Source organism: Thamnophis sirtalis, unplaced genomic scaffold (genome assembly GCF_051295495.1).
Source record: "Thamnophis sirtalis isolate CommonGarterSnake01/CBP01778 unplaced genomic scaffold, rThaSir2_p1.2 scaffold_2, whole genome shotgun sequence".
Lineage (NCBI taxonomy): Eukaryota > Metazoa > Chordata > Lepidosauria > Squamata > Natricidae > Thamnophis > Thamnophis sirtalis.
Genome location: NW_028261382.1, coordinates 106,272,559 through 106,289,945, shown reverse-complemented (window position 1 = coordinate 106,289,945; position 17,387 = coordinate 106,272,559).

Genomic DNA, 17,387 nt, shown 5'->3' with positions numbered 1-17,387 from the left:
TTCTTTCTTTCCTTTCCTTCCTTCCTTCCTTCCTTCCTTCCTTCCTTTCTTTCTTTCCTTCTTTCTTGCTTTCTTGCTTTCTCTCTCTCTCTCTTTCCTTCCTTCCTTCCTTCCTTCCTTCCTTCCTTCTTTCTTTCTTTATTCCTTCCTTCCTTTTTTCTTTTTCTTTTGCAATTCCTAACCTAAGCTCCAGAACATTATTGGTATTTCCTTGTGAGCTGTCACTCAAACCTTAACCTCACCCAACCCAGCTAAGCTTTTGATTTCAGAAACAGGGGGTTAAACGTTGCTACTTGTTGAGACCTAAAACATTAGGAGAGGCTTAAACCTTTAAAATAACCACCTAATTTCCCCTTAAGGCCCATCTTTTCCAAAGGACACAGGGAGGCCCTCAAAGGCATGTTCCCAATTAATTATTTGATGTGGCTTTCCCTTGTATGCCCCTTGACACCAAAATTACACCCTCACTGTTTGTTTTTTTAAAATTTAACTGCCTGGAGGATTTACAGTAATAGGTATTGGTTTCGAAATAGCAGACAAAGATCTTCCCACTTTTTATGTCCACAGAATGTATGTGACACATTGCAAAAATGGGTGGAACTTGTTTCATATGGTCACATCTGTCAAGTTCAAGCACTGAGGGTTACTGCGGATACCCGTCTTTGTTGTGTGAAAATGTCCTTGTTTCTGCTAAAATGAAAATTCATTTATAATCTCTCTGGGGAATTTTTGCTCATTAGTCTCAACATAATCTCTAATTCCCATGAGGAAGGCTGAGCGACAAAAAATGGAGGCCTTTGGATGATGGTGCTGGAGAAGACTCCTGCGAGTCTCTTGGATTGCAAGGTGATCCAACCCGTCAGTCCTAGAGGAGATCAACCCTGACTGCTCTTTAGAAGGCCAGATCCTGAAGAGGAAACTCAAAGACTTTGGCCACCTAATGAGAAGGAAGAAGGACACACTGGAGAAGACCCTCATGCTGGGAAAGACTGAGGGTAAAACAAGAAGGGGACGACAGAGAATGGGGTGGCTGGATGGAGTCACTGAAGCAGTCAGCACGAGCTTAAATGGACTAAGGAGCCGAGGTGGCGCAGTGGTTAGGGTGCAGTACTGCAGGCCACTTCAGCTGACTGTTATCTGCAGTTCAGCGGTTCAAATCTCACCGGCTCAAGGTTGACTCAGCCTTCCATCCTTCCGAGGTGGGTGAAATGAGGACTCAGACTGTGGGAGCAATTTGCTGACTCAATTTGCTAAAAATCTGTAAACTGCTTAGAGAGGGCTGAAAGCCCTATGAAGCGGTATATAAGTCAAATAGATAGATAGATAGATAGATAGATAGATAGATAGATAGATAGATAGATAGATAGATAGATAGATAGATAGATAGATAGATAGATAGATAGACTCCAGAGGATGGTAGAGGACAGGAAGGCCTGGAGGAACGTTGTCCATGGGGTCGGGATGGGTTGGACACGACTTTGCAACTAACAACAACAACAATCTCCAATACAATAAATTACATTCTTCTTGACTGTGGCAACTTACAAATCTGTGGTAGTGCAGAATTTAAAAAGTCTGGAATTTGCCTGCGATGAGTTATCTCTTTCCTACACGTTGGTGGCCAGAGAAAAAAGCACGAATAACAGACAGCCAAAACAGATAAAGGAGAGAACTAAATAAAAATGTCTGGAAAGATGAAGCAAAGTGAAGGAAACAGGCCTTTAAACCTTTTTCCTGTGGCTCAGGAATTCCCCTGCTTATCCTTGATCAAAGTGTGGGCTTTTTCTCACTGTCTGGAACTTGTAGACGAGAGAGAAAGTGCCAGACAGAGGAGTGAATCTGCAGCAAAAAAGTGTTAGAAATGAAAAAGGTTATTTTTGTAGAGCAAGATGAGCAAGAATGTAAATCAGGCGTGCATTGATAAGAAGGCAGGGCAGTATATGTGTTTTGTCACGGATGGAAAATAAAAGAGTTTGGAAGAAAAAGATTGACAGATCTAGTAATATATTAATCAATATTCAATTAAGGGGGTAATATCCCTGCTGCAAGCAAGAAATTAAAAGAGGCTTGCTCCTGGGGAGGAAAGCTATAGCAAATCTAGACAGCATAGTAAAAAGCAGAGACATCAACAAAAATGCAACAATAGGAATAGGAGCTATAGAAAACCATGTTCAAATAGTTTAAAGATTTTACTTGTTCAATAATTTTTATACATCAGGAGTATAGTTTAGGCCTATTCACAAAGATCAGGATCTTAGTTGTACTATAGTTGATTTCAAGAATAGAATAGAATAGAATAGAATAGAATAGAATAGAATAGGCTCTATTCTATTATATTCCATTCAATAGGGAATGGTGGAGTGGGGTGGAGTGGAGTGGAAATGAAAGGAATGGAATGGAATGGAATAGAATAGAATAAAATAGAATAGACCCTATTCTATTCTATACTATTCCATTCCATTCCACTCTACTCCCATTCAATAGGGAATGGTGGAGTGGGGTGGAGTGGAAAGGAAAAGAATGGAATGGAATGGAATGGAATGGAATAGAATAGAATAGAATAGGCCCTATTCTATTCTATACTATTCCATTCCACTCCAGTCTACTCCCATTCAATAGGGAATGGTGGAGTGGGGTGGGGTGGATTGGAAAGGAAAAGAATGGAATGGAATGGAATAGAATAGAATAGGCCCTATTCTATTCTATACTATTCCATTCCACTCCACTCCACTCCACTCTATTCCATTCAATGGGGAATGGTGGAATGGGGTGGGGTGGAGTGGAAAGGAAAGGAAAAGAATGGAATGGAATGGAATAGAATAGAATAGGCCCTATTCTATTCTATTCTATACTATTCCATTCCACTCCACTCCACTCTATTCCATTCAATAGGGAATGGTGGAATGGGGTGGGGTGGAGTGGAGTGGAAAGGAAAAGAATGGAATGGAATGGAATAGAATAGAATAGGCCCTATTCTATTCTATACTATTCCATTCCACTCCACTCCACTCCACTCTATTCCATTCAATAGGGAATGGTGGAATGGGGTGGGGTGGAGTGGAAAGGAAAATAATGGAATGGAATGGAATAGAATAGAATAGAATAGAATAGGCCCTATTCTATTCTATACTATTCCATTCCACTCCACTCCACTCTATTCCATTCAATGGGGAATGGTGGAATGGGGTGGAGTGGAGTGGAATGGAATGGAATAGAATAGAATAGAATAGAATAGGCCCTATTCTATTGTATACTATTCCATTCCATTCCACTCCACTCTATTCCATTCAATAGGGAATGGTGGAATGGGGTGGAGTAGAGTGGAGTGGAGTGGAGTGGAATAGAATAGAATAGAATAGAATAGAATAGAATAGGCCCTATTCTATTCTATACTATTCCATTCCACTCCACTCCACTCTATTCCATTCAATAGGGAATGGTGGAATGGGGTGGGGTGGAGTGGAGTGGAAAGGAAAAGAATGGAATGGAATGGAATAGAATAGAATAGGCCCTATTCTATTCTATACTATTCCATTCCACTCCACTCCACTCCACTCTATTCCATTCAATAGGGAATGGTGGAATGGGGTGGGGTGGAGTGGAAAGGAAAATAATGGAATGGAATGGAATAGAATAGAATAGAATAGAATAGGCCCTATTCTATTCTATACTATTCCATTCCACTCCACTCCACTCTATTCCATTCAATGGGGAATGGTGGAATGGGGTGGAGTGGAGTGGAATGGAATGGAATAGAATAGAATAGAATAGAATAGGCCCTATTCTATTGTATACTATTCCATTCCATTCCACTCCACTCTATTCCATTCAATAGGGAATGGTGGAATGGGGTGGAGTAGAGTGGAGTGGAGTGGAGTGGAATAGAATAGAATAGAATAGAATAGAATAGAATAGGCCCTATTCTATTCTATACTATTCCATTCCACTCCACTCCACTCTATTCCATTCAATGGGGAATGGTGGAATGGGGTGGAGTGGAGTGGAGTGGAATAGAATAGAATAGAATAGAATAGAATAGAATAGAATAGGCCCTATTCTATTGTATACTATTCCATTCCATTCCACTCCACTCTATTCCATTCAATAGGGAATGGAATGGGGTGGAATGGAGTGGAGTGGAATAGAATAAAGTAGAATAGAATAGAAAAAGGAATAGAATGGAATAGAATGATCTGGAAGGGGCTTCTAGTCCAGCCGCCTGCTCAAGCAGGAGAACCTATACCATTTCACTTCATGACAGCTGATCGCCCAGAGCATTCGTAGATCATTTAAGTCCATTTAACATCTGCTTGTAGCAGATCAATATCGCAGCCCCTGTATTTCTATTATCCTGCACTGGAAGATCCATCTCTAGCAAGGGAAGAGAAAGTCACATATGTCTATTGGTATGTAAGGAAAATAAATAAATCAGTTTCACAGTCACTGAACAGAATGCAGCACAAGAAGTCAGCTTGGATGCAGGAAGCAATCAGCAACGTTTCTGTGTGCAATTAGTGTAAACCTCACTCTCTTTAAGATGTAACTTTAAATATATACTCTACTCTCCACCCTGACATTTCTCCTAAAACAGATGTCAGAACATTTCCGCTTTGGATTTCTGCTTTATTTCCCAGTCTTCACCTTTATCTCTGCGATGTCTTATAATTTCCTAGTCTGCTTTCTACGTGGGAGTTTTTAAGTCCCAACTTTAACAGAAGAGGGCCTTGTCTAAAATTTAACTCCTTCCCCTCCAAAAGGGAAGAAATGATTGATAATATCCATGTAGCTTGTTTTTCCCATACCATAAAATCTTGTTTTTCCCCTAAAAAGGCATACCAACCCAATTGCAAGTCATGTCTCTCCAGGGTCAATAATCATGTATTTCTCAGTACAATCCATTCTTTCATCCATGTTAACACTGCTGCCTGATTATATAATTCCCAATTTGGTAGCCCAAACCCTCCTCTAGTTCTTGTGTCTTATAGCATTATTAAATTGATTCTTGCTTTCTTCCCCTGCCAAATAAATTTCATTATTATTTTATTAAGATTTTCAAAATACATTTCCTCCAATTTTATCGGGATTGTTTGGAATAAAAACAGCAATCTTGGTAATATGTTCATCTTAATTGTTGCTATTCTTCCTATTAATGATAATTGCAGATTTTCCCATCTCTCCAAATCTGTTGCAATTTGTCTTGTCAATTTAAAGTAATTATCTTCCTTAATCGTTTCACGTCTTGCTGTTAGTTGGATCCCTGAATATTTTACTCTGTTAGTGATCTGAATATATAACTTCTTCCTTAACTCCTTTTTCTGCTTCTCTGTAGTGTTTTTCATTAGTATCTTAGTTTTCTCTTTATTAATTTTCAACCCTGCCACCTCACCATATTCTTATAGTCGTTCTAATAGTTTTGGCCCTGTTTCTTGCGGATCTTCTAAAACGAACACCAAATCATCTGCAAATGCCTGTAATTTATATTCTTCCTTTTTTTAAATTGTCATACCTTTTATCTCCTTGCCCTGTCTTATATTTCTGTTTAATACCACTAACGTCGATACAAATAGTAGTGGGGATAGAGGACATCCCTGCCTTGTGCCTTTCATTATATTAAGTATTGGTAAATGGAGATATGACGGAAGGAAAGATTAGGAATATGTTCAGAAAGGAAGACAAAAGCTGTTAAACATGATTTTTAAGTCAGATGAATCTTCCAGCTGTCCCTCCAAGCTGGAAAGTGGCCACTGGCTATTTCTTTTCACCAAAAATATGTCTATTTTGGAGATGATGTTCTTTTTCTGGCAACTGCCATTAAGTGGTCGGCTACTTGTTATTATGTGGTCTGTAATTCAGCAGCTACGTTTGCCCAAAGTTGGGAGGAGAAAGGCAGGAAGTCTTAAACTCTGTTATTAGAGGAGCTGGCCTGGACATTTGATTGACAGATTCAGGTGCTACGAGACATGGGATTCTTGGGCTAACAGAGCCATCAGCCACTGACTGTGGTTCAGCCAGATGTGCAAAATCACGAAAAGATTCCAAAGGGGATGTATTACAGTTACTATAAATTATAGTCCTGTATTGTTCTCGAAAACAAGACCATAATGTCATGTCCTAAGAGCCGTGGTGGTTAGAATGCAGTATTGCAGGCTAACTCTACCCACTGCCAGCAGTTCGATCCTGACTGGCTCAAGTTTGACTCAGCCTTCCAGCCTTCTGAGGTCGGTAGAAGGTGGACCCAGATTGTTGGGGGCAATAGGCTGACTCTGTAAACCACTTAGAGAAGGCCATAAAAGCATGATAAAGCAGTATATAAGTCTAAGTGCTATTGCTAAGGGCAAAGCTGAATGATACATCACATCACAGATAGAAAGGAAGCTATACTTGGGTTCTGACCTAGGCTTCACCAGCAGCACAATGCCGAGTCCTCGTCCCGATAAACCCCTTTTATTTCATTTATAGTGAATTCCTCTCTAGCAAAGTCCCGGCCCACAGTCTTTCAAGATAGTTCACAATTAGTCCTGTTTCCTATTTGTTTTAAGTACATGGGCTGACAATAAGAGGGGAGGGGAGGGTGAGGGGTAGAGGAAGAGGGAAGAGCGGGGAAGGGAAGAGCAGGGAGGGGAGGGAGAGGGGAGAGGAAGAGAGAGGAGAGGAGACAAGACAAGACAAGACAGCAGGCAGAGGGAGGGGGAGAGAGTGTGGGAGAGGGGAAGAGAGAAAAGAGAAAGGAGAGCAGAGGGGAGGGGAAGGGAGAGGGGAAGAGAGAGGAGTGAAGAGCAGGGGAGGGGAGAGAAGAGCAGGGAGGGAGAGGGGAGGGAGAGGGGAAGAGAGAGGAGTGAAGAGAAGAGCAGGGGAGGGGAGAGAAGAGCAGGGAGGGAGAGGGGCAGGAGAGGGGAAGAGAGAAAAGAGGAGAGGGAGAGGGGAGGGAGAGGGGAAGTGAGAGGGAGGGGAAAGGGAGAAGTGAAGAGAGGAGAGTTGATGAGACAAGACAAGAGAGGAGACAGGAGGCAGAGGGAGGGAGAGAGTGTGGGAGAGGGGAAGAGGGAAAAGAGAAGAGAGAGGAGAGGGGAGCAGAGGGGAGGGGAAGGGAGAGCGGAAGAGAGAGGAGTGGAGAGGAGAGGAGTGAAGAGAAGAGCAGGGAAGGGAGGGAAGGGAGAGGGGAAGAGAGAAAAGTGGAGAGGGAGAGGAGAAGAGAGGGAGAGGGGAGGGGAAAGGGAGGGGAAGAGAGAGGAGAGTAGACAAGACAAGACAGGAGACAGGAGGCAGAGGGAGGGAGAGAGAGGGAGGGGGAGGGGAAGAAAGAAAAGAGGAGATAGAGGAGAGGGGGAAAGAAGAGAGGGGAGGGGAGGAGAGGGGAAGAGAGAGGCGATGAGAAAGGAGAGGAGAGAAGAGGAGAGAACTTCATCGTCATTTTTTTTATGACGAGCACACTGCCCCACATTAAAAATGAAATTCTGTTGCCTGCTCTCAAGAGAAAGTGTATATCTACTCAAACACATACATAACATACATATATACACGCTATATACATGCATAAATATATAGTAAAGAGATACAGTTGTACGTGAAAAAAAAATTCCATGACCACGCTACTAAGCAAGAGCAACTCAAGTTGCTTCCCAGAGTAAGAACTGCATAGGTCATTAAATGAGGACGTCATGTGACCACACCACTTGCACCTCTCTGCCAGCTTCTTCACTGATTTTGCTTCTTGGAAGCCGGCAGAGAAGTTTGCAAATCATAATCACACGATTGTGGGACACTGCAGTGTTCCTTAAGTATGAGGAGTGGTCACAACTACCACTTGTTCGCCACTGTCACAGGTTCAAACAGTTGCTGAACAAATGGTCATTAAAGGGGGACCACCCATAATTTTGTGGAACTCCATGATTATAATTTGCGTTGAGAAACTGCAGCTGCTAATTCTATTTCCAACCCAGCTAGGAAAAGTGCTGGGAACTGAACCTACGGGAAGGAAAGTAGTGGGTTTAAAATGTGACTTTAGTTACGCAAAAGGCATGCTGGGAGAAAAAAATACTTATAAAGAAAGGCATAGGGGTTTTTATTTTTGTAACTTTTGTGCGCAAATCTAAGAGAATATTCCATGATTTGCCATAAATTAACAATGCTACCCTGTACATATCTTCATGAAACGCTCTGAGTTTGGAAATTAAATTGAAATAAGCCAGTTAAAAGAAATTGGCTAAGTCAAGCAGTGTTGATTTAAGAACCAGACATTAAAAAAAACAATAAAGTTTAAAAACTTGTATACCACACAGAATTGTTTTTTAAGATGGGAGCAGAGGTGGGTTCCTACCAGTTCGCACCTATTCGGTAGAACCGGTTCGTCAAATCTACCAAACCGGTTAGAAAATGTTCCACCAGTGGACCTGGAAAGCAGGACACACCTACAGAAGAGGTTCCAAAATTTTTTGAAACCCACCACTGAATGGAGGCTATCTAACTAATAAATAAACTGTCATCTGCCACCTTATGCTTACTTGTGCTTCACTGCAGTGGTGGGATTCAATTTTTTTACTACCATTTCTGTGGGTGTGGCTTGGTGGGCTGGCATGGCTTGTGGGTGTGGCTTGGTGGGCATGGCAGGGGAAGGTTAGTGCAAAACCCCATTCCCTCCCAATCTGCTGGGACTCAGGAGGCCAGAGAATAGATGGGGATGGAGCCAATCAGAGGTGTTATTTACTGGTTCTCCGAACTACTCAAAATTTCCACTACTGGTTCTCCAGTACTGGTCAGAACCTGCTGAATACCACCTCTGTTTCACTGCTATGGTCACCCATCTGGAATAATGAGAGTGCTGTATTCCAAACCATGCTTGGACTGACCCTTATGGAGCCATCTTGCCTGAACCTGATTAGAGCCGAGGTGGCACAGTGGTTAAATGCAGCACTGCAGGCTACTTCAGCTGAGTGCAGTTCTGCAGTTCAGCTGTTCAAATCTCACCGGCTCAGGGTTGACTCAGCCTTCTATCCTTCCGAGGTGGGTAAAATGAGGATCCGGATTGTTGTTGGGGGCAATATGCTGACTCTGTAAACCGCTTAGAGAGGGCTGAAAGCCCTATGAAGCGGTATATAAGTCTAACTGCTATTGCTATTGCTATTACACTGGGGTGGGCAATGAGAGACAGTTAAGGGAGGGAAAAGTAGAACTTTGGGATTTTGGCACGCGATTCTCAGTTCTGGCTTTGCAATTACTGCAACGTGCTTGATCTATAATAATAGATAACTTTCTTAACAAATGGAGCCAAGGGTTATTTCTATTTAGAGATGTAAATTGTGGCAGGTCTGACACAAACAAACATCTGGGAGGCTATCCCTGGTGTAGGACATTTCAGTTAGAACAAGAAGAACGTAGCACCTGGATTTAGCTACCTTTGATGTTCACGGAATGTACCTCTAGTTGGTATCAGCTGGCCCTATTTCACAGAATTGTTATGCATGAGGGGAAAACAGGCTCACCCTCTATTTTTGGAAGAAAATAGAGTACAAAATAAAGCCGGGAAGTGATAGTTTGAAAGTTCAAGGCTAAGGCTCAAAAAAAGATCCTTTTTAAACTACACTGGATGCAGTACTCGGCACCAGTACAGAAGCATATTCGTCACTCAGTGTCTATGGGGATTCTCAGTCATCCAGGTCGTACATTGGGGAAACAAAACAACCACTTCATGAATGAATGACCCAACATAGGAGAACAAGCCCATCAGGACTAGATTCAGCAGTCCATCTGGATTTAAAAGATAAAGGCCACACTTTTGAAGACAGCAACGTCCACGTTTTGGAGAGAGAGGACCGCTGGTTTGAAAGAAGGCTCAAAGAGGCCGTTTACATCAAAACTTAACATCTCTCTCTCAACAGAGCGGGAGGGATACGACATCATCTATCTCCAGTCTACAACACCGTCCTTTCAATAGTTCCAAGAAGGCGCCACACTCATTTGCAGGTGACTGTGATTCTGAGGACACAGACAAAACATCCAGTGACTCTCTAGAACAGTGGTTCTCAACCTGTGGGTTGGGACCCCTTTGGGGGGTCGAACGACCCTTTCACAGGGGTCGCCTAAGACCATCAAAAAACACATATACACAATTTTGGAAATCCACTACCATACCGTCGGAAGAGGCTATAATTAAAAAGATCTATGAATGTGCAGAAATGGACAGAATGACGGGTTGGCTGAGGGACAAAGGAGAAACGGAACATTATCTTAGCTGGAACCTATGGTATATGTGGGCGACAAGGAGAACAGCAGGGACTTAAAATGGGGAAAGTTAACATGGGTACTGTAATAGATCCCTGAACTTTGCAATGAGAAGATGTGGCTTAGAGACCTAACAATGAGGAAGGAAAGAAAAAGTTGGGCTGTGAATGACTGTCACCGCGGGGGGGGGGAGGGGGTTGTATGTTTAAAACGGTATTTGTATCTGTATGTTTTACGCTTAAAAAAAATGTATAACTAATGAATGCCGATACAAAAGGCTGTATATTTACTTTATATTGTTATGTATGATTTGTCTTTCTTATGTTGTTGTATTTTTCTTTCTGTTTTTTAAAGGTAATAATGTTTAATAAAAATTATATTTTAAAAAAAACACATATATTTTTAAAAAATACGGAAAACATAAAATAACTTTATGGTTGGGGGTCACTACAACATGAGGAACTGTATTAAGGGGTCACGGCAGGGGTGGGTTCCTGCCAGTTCTAACCTCTTCTATAGAAGAGGTTCCACAAATCTACAGTGCCGTTTAGAACCGGTTCCAGCTCCCTCCCCCCGCCCGTCCGCACATCATCAAGATGAAGAGCGAGAAGAGGAATTCTGGGAGTTGAAGTCCACAAGTCTTAAAGCTGCCTTGTAACTTGACAGCTTTAAGACTTGCGTGCTTCAAATGCCAGAGTTTCTGAGCCAACATTTTGGTTACTAAGCAAAAGCATTGTTAAGTGAGTTTCACCACATTTTACAAGTTGGCTACGCCCACCCAGTCACATGGCTGGCAAGCCACTCCCACAAAGCAGGCCACACCCACAGAAGAGGTTCTAAAAAAATTTGAAACCCACCACTGGGTCGCGGCATTAGGAAGGTTGAGACCCACTGCTCTAGAAGAATGCAAAGGACCAGCTGTTTGCAAGGAGTGTAACTCCTTCCATTTCCCCCATTAGTGGTAGGTTTCGTTTTTATTTTACTACTGGTTCTCAATCCGCCACTATCTCCCGCTGCTGCCATTACCGGTTCACCCAATCCAGGGTGAACTGGCAGAAATCCACCTCTGCCCCCCATCCAGTCGCAGATGAAGAAGCTGCTTGGATGAGAAGTGAAGCAACTTCAAAGAAAAACAAGGAAGTCCAGTTGCCCCTTGGGGGAAAAAAAACACCTTGGGGATAGAATTATGGTCTTAAATCACACGAAAGCTCCTCAATTGGAGGACTTCAAGGGGAGTTCAATGGCTTTTGGCTGAGCAGAATATTGGACAAGAGTAAATGTAAATAAATGATTGATTTAATTGTTAATTTTAATGTAATTTTAAAAATGTTATTGTTAATATTAATTGGGTTTGTTTTTAGATAATCTATCTAATGTCCTTCTTAACTTTTGTAATATGTGTTGTTGTTGTTTTAATGTTGTACGCCGCCCTGAGTCCTTTGGGAGAAGGGCGGCATATAAATCCAATAAACAAACAAACAAACAAGTGTGTTTCAGTCTTTCTTAGCAACTCTGGGACGCTTGATAAAAAAAAACACTCTCGGGATGTGTGTCCCCAAGCTTGAGACATAAAGATTCAGGACATTTGGCCTTAAATGACCACCATCGGTTTTCCCCTGCCAATTGAGAGATCGCTTCCATTCTCAAGAGAAAGAGATTTCTTTCCTTTTAGCAAGTCTTAAATGGGATGGAGCAAGTGCCTTGAGGTGGCACTTCTAAGAAGTTGACATTTAAGAAAGAAAAGAAAAAGGATGTTTTAGGGGGAGGAAAAAACATTCCACAAGAATTACTGTATGTACGGGGCAGTTTTATAGGCTGTGCTGGTAGGAAAGGCACAAATAGCTTTTGAGAAAGTCTCAGCTCTTTTTTATTTTTTCCTTTTGGCATTCAAATTCCAGTGCTGACACGTAGCATAGAAATGCATGCCCTCAAGACCATCTGCAATAGGAATCTGAAAGGAATTTTATATGTTTTCCTAAAACTCCTTTGGTGGACAATCGCAATAGCACTTAGACTTATGCACTGCTTCATAGCGCTTTTACAGCCCTCTCTAAGCAGTTTACAGGGTCAGCCTCTTGCCCCCAACAATCTGGGTCCTCATTTTACCGACCTCGGAAGGATGGAAGGCTGAGTCAACCTTGAGCCTGGGGAGATTCGATCTGCCGAACTGCAGGCAGCTGGCGAGCAGCAGAAGCAACCTGCAGTACTGCACTCTTAACCGAGAGCCGAGGTGGCGCAGTGGTTAAATGCAGCACTGCAGGCTACTTCAGCTGACTGCAGTTCTGCAGTTCGGCTGTTCAAATCTCACTGGCTCAAGGTTGACTCAGCCTTCCATCCTTCCGAGGTGGGTAAAATGAGGACCCGGATTGTTGTTGGGGGCAATATGCTGACTCTGTAAACCGCTTAGAGAGGGCTGAAAGCCCTATGAAGCGGTATATAAGTCTAACTGCTATTGCTATTGCTATTGCCAAGAGTCAGACAGGACTGAACGGATAAGATCATCTTAAACATTAGCTAGGGGGACTATCGTATTTTTCAGAGTGTAAGACGCACTGGAGTATAAGACGCACTAAGGTTGTGAAGTCCTGCAGGATCTCCAGGGTGACCATATACAACATGCGAGAGGTAGCCATCATCCCACCTGAAGGGAACCATTCATCTTGGTCAGCTGCAAAAAGTGTCACCCAGGCTTCAGTGGGCCAAAATTCAAATTCAGAACAGAGCTGGAAGGGACCTTAGAGGCCTTCTAGTCCAACCCCCTCTCAAGCAGGAGTCCCTCTATCTGTGATGGCGAACCTACGTTAGGTGATACACAGAACCCTCTCTGGTGGCACGCCAGCCGTTGCTCCAGCCGAGCTCCATCATGCATATGTATGCACTTCTCGCTGGCCAATTGATCTTCAGATTTCTGCCATGCATGCACAGGGCCTTCCCCAATTTCTGCAGGTTCCCCCTCCCCAGCATGCCCTACCTTTCCCCTCCACGTTGGAAATTGAGGACTACCTGTTAATGGCTTTGCAAAGCTCCTTTGTGTAATCATTGGGTGTCTTCTCCAGACCAATGACATTCCTTGCAAACTGCTTCGCTTGGAAGTGCCGGCAGAATAGTGCATTTGCAATCTTCCTTTTTAAAATTAATTTATAATATGCCATACAAAGAGAATACACAAGTAAATGGTAGGGAAATTAGGGAAGGAAAAAAAGAAGTGGATAGTGGGTGAAAGCAAGGGGAAAAATAAAAAAAGGCATTGACTTCTGACTCCTTTGGTGCAGTTGAATAAGGCATTAAGATCTACGCTTTCATTTTTTTTCCACCTCAAGCACAAAGTCCATAAATGGTTTCCAAGTAGAAATAAAGATGTTTGTGGGTTTTTTTTTAATTGTTTAATCAAAACAGTCAATTCTGAGAGCCGAGGTGGCGCAGTAGTTAGGGTGCAGTACTGCAGGCCACTTCAGCTGACTGTTATCTGCAGTTCAGCGGTTCAAATCTCACCAACTCAAGGTTGACTCAGCCTTCCATCCTTCCGAGGTGGGTAAAATGAGGACCCAGACTGTGGGGGCGATATGCTGACTCTGTAAACCGCTTAGAGAGGGCTGAAAGCCCTATGAAGCGGTATATAAGTCTAACTGCTATTGCTATTGCTAATTTAGCCATCTCTGCTAACTCCATCCGTTTTTGCAGCCATTCATTCATAGTGGAGATTGAGATGACCATCCATTTCCATAACATATATAACATCAGAGTTCTGGATGTTTTTCTCCCAAGCTCTGTTCCATTTCACCCAAAAGAAAAAACTCTAGGTTCTCTTTCTATATTCACTTTAAGAATTTTCTGCATTAAGATATGAATCCTACTCCAATATTTTTTTGTTTTGTCACATATCCACCATAGATGATAAAAAAGTCCCTTCTTTACATTTACATTGTATAGAATATTGTACTTGCAAGTAAAAGCAAGACCAGATCACTGGGTGAAGTCTTATGACCCTGCATTTGCATCAGAAGGGATTTATGACATTTCAAGAACTTCTCATTCCATTCATTCATTCACTCACTCACTCACTCACTCACTCACTCACTCACTCACTCACTCATTCATTCATTCATTCATTCATTCATTCATTTGAATTTTGAATTTTGAATTTGAAAATTTGAATTTGAAAATTTATTTATAGGCCGCCCTTTTCCCTGGGGGGACTCAGGGTGGCTCACAACTCATGGGGAGGGGGATACAAACAATAACACATAAGAACAATACATAATTAAAAGTAAAGCACAACATTCATACCATTTGGGTGGGGGTGAGTTACATTCTTTAACCCCAGGCCTGACGGGATAGCCAGGTTTTAAGGGCTGTGCGGAAGGTCTGGAGGGTGGTGAGGGTACGAATCTCCATGGGGAGATCGTTCCAAAGGGTCGGAGCTACTACCGAGAAGGCTCTCCTCCGCGTAGTTGCCAGTCGACACTGACTGGCAGATGGAACTCGGAGGAGGCCTAATCTATGTGATCTAATGGGTCGCGAGGAGGTAATTGGCAGGAGGCGGTCTCTCAAGTATCCAGATCCACTACCATGAAGGGCTTTATGGATGGTAAGTAGCACCTTGAAGCGCACCCGGAGATTGACAGGTAGCCAGCGCAGCTCGCGGAGGATAGGTGTTATGTGGGTGTACCGAGGTGCATCCACGATCGCTCGCGCGGCGGCATTCTGGACTAGCTGAAGTCGCCGGATGCTCCTCAAGGGCAGCCCCATGTAGAGCACGTTGCAGTATTCCAGCCTAGAGGTCACAAGGGCATGAGTGACTGTTGTGAGAGCCTCCCGGTTCAGGTAGGGTTGCAACTGGTGCACCAGGCGAACCTGTCATTCATTCTACAGTAGTGGCCAAAATTGTGGAAACCTTTTGGAAAAAGTGTATTTTTGATATTTGATGGCTAGTAACACCACTTTCTTTTGCAGGAGTGCCATAAAATTATATATCAGTGGAAAGATAATTTAATCAAGAATGTAATGCAACAACATTTGTTCAATTGTCTGTATTCTATGAAACGTTATAGACAAATAACCAGAAAAAGGAAGCACAACTTGCTCAGGTTGATATCAAGTAGCTTTTTCTTCATTTCCTTCACATTATAACAGCTGCAGAGCTAAAAGACTTGGCTCACTCTACGGGAAACCATTGTAAGGCCGTAATTCAAAATGACAAGCCATTCATATCAACCTTAACTGAGAAACAAATAGAATAGAATAACAGAGTTGGAAGGGACCTTGGAGGTCTTCTAGTCCAACCCTCTGCTCAGGCAGGAAACCCTACACCACTTCAGACAAATGGTTACCCAATCTCTTCTTTAAAAAGTCCAATGTTGGGGCATTCACAACTTCTGGAGGAAAGTCGTTTCACTGATTAATTGTTCTAACTGTCAGGAAATTTCTCCTTAGTTCTATGTTGCTTCTCTCCTTGATTAGTTTCCACCCATTGCTTCTTGTTCTACCCTCAGGTGCTTTGGAGAATATGTAGCTTGGCTCCCTCTTCTTCTTCTGCCTACTGTTTCAGACAAATGTCTATCCAACATCTTCTTAAAGACTTCCAGTGTTGGGGCATTCACAACTTCTGGAGGCAACTTCCGTTCCACTGATTAATTGTTCTAACTGTCAGGAAATTTCTCCTTAGTTCTACGTTGCTTCTCTCCCTGATTAGTTTCCACCCATTGCTTCTTGTTCTACTCTCAGGTCAGGTGTTTTGGAAAACAGCTTCTTGCCATGGGCTGTGTTTTCCCACTGTAGCATACTATTCTTAAATGCTGAAACCCAAGAATGTAGCTTATAATTAGAGAGCAGCTGAATATACCAAGCAGGACCATGTATTAAATATCACAGAAAGCAGTATTTTTTTTTAAAAAAAAATGGGAATACGGACACTACTTTAGGAAGTTGCAGAGCAAAGAAAATCAGTGTAACTTAGTTTGCAACATGGCATTGGCCAAAGCTGGGATCCACCTACAATGTAAAGCAGAGTTGTATTTTTATTCTACCAGCTATTTACAGCAAAGTAGATCGTGTATCGGTTAGCAACAAAGCCTTCAGAGGAAAATAAACATGACCAAAATACTGAAAATAGGCAGGTTAAGAAAAAAAAAGAAACCTTCTGCATTTTAAACCAGAGGCAATTCTGCCTGCAAACAGGGATAGTTGGAAAAATGCATGTGTGTGTGTGTGTGTGTGTGTGTGTGTGTGTGTGTGTGTTTTATATTTGTGCTGATAAATAAATAAAGTATAGATCTATTTCAAGCTATTTAGCTCTCATCAGCTAGCCATACCCTTACTGGGATTTGAACCTGGGCTATATTACGTACTAGGCAGACTTCTTAGCCATTAGGCCACAGGCTCTTATCTGTTATCAGCGAAGCCAGGGTGAAAGGTATCTATTAGATTTTTACAACCCCTGGTAAGCCCCAATTATGGGAGGAAGCTAACTGCTTCCATCATCTGTCAATCGGCTCGTCACAAGAGTCCATCACGACAGAAACCCAATCTTTTTTACTGTTGCCTTTGTTATATTTCTGTTTTTTTTTATTTGTGCTGATAAATAAATAAAGGGAGACTAGTATAGATCTATTTCAAGCTATTTAGCTCTCATCAGCTAGCCATACCCTTACTGGGATTTGAACCTGGGCTATATTACATACTAGGCAGACTTCTTAGCCATTAGGCCACAGGCTCTTATCTTATCCCGCTCTTATTAGATAAAAATCTAATAGATACCTTTCACCCTGGCTTCGCTGATAACGGATAAGAGCCCGTGGCTCTTAGAAAATCATCCAAATCTATCAGCTGAATGCACTCAAAGAATGTTTGCTCATCAGGAATAGTCACGTAGAGCACGTCATATATTTCATAATTTGGTAGAAGGAATCACGAAATCCGTCCTTCTGAGCTTAATTTAATTTAATTCAGTATTCTCCAAAGGTGCTTTTTCAGGAGGCAACTGGACTTTGTTCTTGTTTTTCTTTGAAGACACTTCACTTCTCATCCAAGAAGCTTCTTCAGCTCTGACTGGGTTCTTCAGTTAGAGCTGGAGAAGCTTCTTGGATGAGAATTTGAAATGCCGTCAAAGAAAAAACAAGACAGTCCAGTTTTTCTCCTGAAAATAAATAAATAAACAGAGACAACCCTGA